This window comes from Apteryx rowi, unplaced genomic scaffold (assembly GCF_003343035.1).
Source record: "Apteryx rowi isolate R43461 unplaced genomic scaffold, aptRow1 scaffold_913, whole genome shotgun sequence".
Taxonomy (NCBI): domain Eukaryota; kingdom Metazoa; phylum Chordata; class Aves; order Apterygiformes; family Apterygidae; genus Apteryx; species Apteryx rowi.
In genome coordinates this window covers 1-6,001 of record NW_020451220.1, presented here as the reverse complement: position 1 = coordinate 6,001, position 6,001 = coordinate 1, and positions in this window count along the sequence as shown.

Genomic DNA, 6,001 nt, shown 5'->3' with positions numbered 1-6,001 from the left:
AAGTTTGGTCTTTTCTGTTTTGGGGGGGTGGGGGTTTTTTTTGTATTTTTTGTTTGTTTGTTTGTTTGTTTGTTTTTAGCTTCTTTTCTCTGTGGAACTTCTATATGAAGTCAGACGCTAACTTCCCATTTCTGTTTTTTCTGTGGTGGAGTGATTTTAGTTTGCTGACCATATTACCAAAGAAAAGCTTTTCCTTCCAGGAGGTCCAGACTAAAATTCCACCAATGCTGCAGGTTTTGTCTCTGGGTTTAGAGATCCCTCTGCATCTAGGTTAGATTTCCTTACAGACGTAAAATCTTACATTCCTTGGAGAACTCTTCAGATTTCCCCAGGATATTAAACTAGTTCCATTGTAGTAAGATCTTAATCCTAGAGGTATCAACATAGCCTAAGTGGTGCATTTGAAAGGTAGGCAATCTGGGAGTGATTCAAAGCACAGATGAAGACACCGAATTTAAGTGTCAACAGGGTAGGAGTCTACATGTGAGACAGATGTCTTCATCTGTGAATTGAATTGCATCTTCTCTGCTACAGGCCAACAATGAACCTCGTCAAGAACCTTAATCAGAAGAGACCCGTTCAGAAGCTAAGTGCCAAAATCTGCTTTTATCCTGCCTCTGCAGTATGCGTAGCCCTTGTCCACTGTGAAGGACAAGGGGACAAGTAATTTTCTAAATAGCTAATGGAAAGCCAGGTTTATCCTGAGAGCTGGACTGAGCCATCATCACCCTGTGCTATCATCGCGGTGGGTGCTAGTTGTTCTGGAACCTGCAAGTCCAGTTCACTGGCCTACTTAGCAGCAGAAGGGACTGTCATAATCATGTCCTGATCATCATGCAATAATTTTTCACTCCAGTTTTACTTCTCAGATTGGAAGCCATTTTGTAAACAGATCATGAATATCCTTCAATGCTTTGGACATAGTTTCATTAATCCTTACTCAGATCAAGTGAAGTTAATTAATATGAAATGCTAACATCCTTTATCATACGTAACTTTAGTAGATTTGTACTCTCTCTAGTGAAAGCAGATAATTTGCAATGACATTTTTTCCAGAGAAACAGTCACTTTGGAAGAATATATGTATTTTATAGTCTGCCCTATATTACAGCTATCAGTGTTGAACTGATTTTAGAAATATTGGAAATATTTTTTAATATTCCTTTTCCTATAAAGCTTATAGGTACTCTGGTAGCTCATATCCTTTCTTTCAGTCTCCTTCTCTCAAAATGTGATGGACTAAATTATTCAACTCAAAAGTTTAATTTGCATTTTGAAACCTTTTAAAGATATTATTCAATGCCTTCTGAGTGATACTATACACTAGTTTTTAGACACAACTGGATATAGTTAGACTCCATGGAAAACTATGAAAAAAAAACTGCACAAACAAGTTGTATCTTTTAAACAAAATCTGAAGAAGAAAGTGAAAAAATAAAAAAGGACAAATTGAAAACAAACCACAGGGCCATAGGTTAATATAGAGAATACAAGTAAAATTGTTTAAGTTAGCTCTTAGTTTATATTAGTAAATAACCAAAATGTTCAAAATACATCAGAAGAAGAAACAAGTTTCAGAATATGTATGTCTAATACTTACAAAGAATATTGTCAATAAATAGGAACAAAATGAAATGCTTTTCTTTTTAAGTCTTCACAAAGCAAGAGACATAACAGTAAGTAAAGAAAGAGAAAGGTCGCAAGGTAAAATCAGGAAGAGAAAAGGTAAAGAACACTTAGGTCATATGAATGTATTTCACTTCATTGTACCCCAGTGAAATTCACCTCAGAAATGTTAAAACACTCAGGAGAAAGGTATTTGCACCATTAGCAATTATTTTACAGAGTTCATGGATGACAGATAAGGTCTCAAAGGATGAGAACAGGTCAAACATCAAATCTGTTTTTAAGAAAAGAAAAAAGCAAAGATGTGGAGACTTACAGATAACTGATTTTCACTACAATATCTGGGAATTTTTTAGAACATTCAACAGAACAGTCAGACTGAAAATATCTAAAGAAAATATATGATGATAAATAGAAACAGGTTTAGAGAGGAAGAAATGACCTTAGAGCCTGCAAAATGTTATATTTCTCCAGGGGAAAATGTAAAGTTTCTGTTGTTTTAGTTTGATCTGTGTGATAAGGAAATTTCATACTCCCTTTACTGTCTTACCCTTACTGTTGCTATTTAATTTGATTTTTCTGTTCATTAAGCACAGCATGTGATCATGTATCTCATACCACGTAATGTTCTCTCTTTTTTTAAACTCTCATTTCTTTTCAGTGGCATATGCTGTAAATAATACATTCCTGAGACTTAGTAGGCAGCTTTGGGTTTTCATAAAACACATAATTGCCAAACAGCATAACAGTAACCTAATAGCCTAACTCAGCTAATAAACACAGTGGAAACTTTCCCACTAGTTTCATACATAAATGTAATGCACAGACTGCTCCAGTAAGTCTCAGCTTCAGAAAGGTATGTAATACGACTTTGTACATGATTTCAGTTGTGGTACAAAAGTGTCATATCACAAAAAGCTGTAAATTCTGAGATTGAGGATAATGTTGATATCTTGGAAAATTCTAGTTTGTATTTAGTACTAATCAGTTTGCATTCATGATGAGAAAGAAAAAGTGAAAAACTTTCTAATCTCATTCACACTTTGGAGCATTCCAAAATACTTATGAATTATAATTAAGTGATCCACGTAAATCGGACATGTAGCCTTAAGTCAGCAAAAGCTAAGTTGATAAAGACAACTATAAGAAGAAATAATCACATGTAGTGTATCTATTTGCTGATATCAAAAAGAAGGATATATGGACTATAGAGGAAGATATATGTAGTAAATATAATGTAATATTGTGCATAAAAATAATAAATACTATTTATAATATATTTATAGCAATATGAAAAAATCAGTCAGATAGGAAACTCATTATACTACACACAAACCTCAGTTCAACTATCAAGATCTTGTTTTGAATAAACTAAACTTGAGATTATAAGTAGAGCAAAAAGAAGTCTTACACACGTGATGAGGTGCCTGACACATCTTAGACTTCACTGAGCTTTCTTATCTAAGGACCCGTATGAGTGATTGGGATACTATAGCTAAAGTTACAGCCCATCACCTGAGCCATAGGAGCAGATGATGCGTGTGCTTTTATCCACTACAGAAGCAAAGTAAATGTGTAAACTTAAAGTTCAAGCAAACATTAAACTAACTTATTTTAATTTCATTTATCCATGTGTATTGCACTCAGCTGATGAAAAAATAGGAACAGCTGTACTGTGTCAGGCCAAAGGCCTGTTTAGCCATCTCATTTCTGAAAATGTCCAATGGAAAATACCATGTGATAGGGGTAATAGGAGGAAAAGCACAGGTTTGCTTTCATGAAGGTGAGGCCCCACATAGAAGTAGCATGGAGAGTGCTACACACTACAGTTTTGTACAGTTTTCATACATAGTTACATACCTGAGGTTCCACTCCCACCATGCACCAGGAAGGCAAACTGAAGGGAACTGAATGTATTCTATCCATTGCAAAGGTGGCAGGCAATTTTGTATAGGTATTTTTTCTAGAAAAGTCCCTAGAAAGAAAGTCTGCCTGAGCAGGCAGAATTTTACTGTGACCAAATCACAGTGACCAAATCATGAAGAAGCAATAACTATGCTGCCACCATGCCTGTTTGAGTCAAATGGTTTTACTTCATAGTCTTCATTCATATGGATTTTTCCTATAGAAAGATGTGTGGCTTATCCCTATGCTAATAATCTGTGTTGACAACTGATATTATGCACTGTAATAGGACGCTAAGACAGATAACAAATACATGCATTACTTCTTCTGGCCTAACACTTGCTCCAGTTGTCCTTATCTGGTCCTTATTCAGACCAGGAAACCTCAAAGCTCAACTTCTCCCAAAAGTAGTCATCTCCTGACAGCTCCGTACCAGGGATGTCAACTACTGACAGACTATCTAGTTCTTCTTTAACTGTCACTTTCACCCTTTTTTTGATATATAACAGAGATAATCCTTTCCTTTTCTTAGTAAACAGAACATGCAAAGTGTTCTTATTGCCATGAATGTTTGCTTGTGTAGATATCTTACTCCGAACTGAAAGCTCACTTTGTTCAACTTCCTTAATGCCTGTCTTATATGACGATTCCTTCATTTACATTATTGCATTTGCATTCACTGAAAAATATCTGAGACCTCTGGTGGCCAAAATAATATAATACCTACCATTTCTATGAATATTAACAAAATTTTATCCATATATATATTTCAAAAATATTGAATTTAGACCCAGCTGGGGGCTGAATCTTTATTAAAAATGCTTTATCTCTTTTATTGCCAATCTCGAAAGCATCAACACATTTTCAAAAACTAACTTTCTTTGTCATCCAAAAATATCCTGTATTTAATATTTAAATAATCCATTTTGTAATGAAGAATCAAAAGAATTTCATTATTTTTGCATTACTCATAAACTTATGGATAAGGATCATAAACTCGTGATAATTCACTTTGAATTCTAGGCCCTGTATTTAGTTGAATCAGATGATTTTATATGTATCTCTATATCTGAATTTGTTGTCTATTAGATGTATAAGGAAGGTGAGCTAGAAAACAGGCACTACTGGTAGTGTCCGTCTGTGTCTGAGATGAGCGTATAGAATTTCTTTATAAACAGAAAAGAAAAAAAGTAGCTTCTCGTGTGTTTAATCTTATCTAAAGGTAGATACCTAAAGCAGGTCAGATAAATCGAATTCTCAAGTGTCTATTTTTCTCACTTGGCTGTTATGCAAGTCTAGATAACTAACTAACTAGCTACATATAGATCCTCTGTAATTAGATGACATGCATCTTAGTGAATGCATGAAGTGCTTCCTCTTATCAGTTTAGTTTTATTTTGCTCAACTTTTTAAGTTTTTTGATACTGATAATCTAAGTGTCATTTTTCAACTAATGTTGTCCTGGCCTAGATACTTCACTATTTGTCCTATTGTCTGGTGGCTGAATAACTGTTGTTGAGAGGAGTGGGAGTGGTGTGCTATACTGCCAAGACAGAAAGAACAGCACAAGATCCTCTGAAGATACAGGTTAAAAAAAAAAAGATATTCTTTTTTTTAAAAAAATAAAAGCTAAGTCTAAAATTTTGGGTGGAAACTGTTGCAATTAGGGAATTTCATACTTTTAGTTTGTCTTTCTTGTTCCTACAGTAATGACTTTCTATGTCACTTTTCATGTTCTCAAGTAGCATACAAGTATCATTATCTCTATTATATCATTTAATGGAAAACTGAAAGGGAGGTGAACTCTGTGGAAACCTTCCAGAAAAAGAGAATGTCAGAACTGAATATCCTTTCCCACAGCACAAAGCATGATACCATATGTCATAAAGCAAAATATTCATAGCTACAAAATTCTAAATTCTAAATTCAGGATAGAGATGGTTCCTGCCTTGAAATTTAATCTTCATTAGTCTTAATCTAGATTGCAGTACTATAATTCTATACATCCATATTGCAACATTTTCATTTAACACATCTTCACTACATTCTGGTTAAAATGAATAATTTTATATTTTTGTAGCATTTTTAATGCAGCTCTTTTAGTTAATAGTTTCAGTTTGCAATTGTAGTGCAGCAAGCATGTGTTATAAAGCATCATAAGTATATGCAATCTATGGATGAATGCTTCAGTTATCACAGAATCACAGAATCACAGAATCGCTGAGGTTGGAAGGGACCTCTGGAGATCATCTAGTCCAAMCCCCCTGCTCAAGCARGGTCACCTAGAGCACATTGCACAGGATTGCGTCCAGGCGGGTTTTGAATATCTCCAGAGAAGGAGACTCCACCACCTCTCGGGGCAACCTGTTCCAGTGCTCTGTCACCCTCACAGTGAAAAAGTTTCTCCTCATGTTCAGATGGAAGTGTCTGTGTTTCAGTTTGTGCCCGTTGCCTCGCGTCCTGTCGCTCG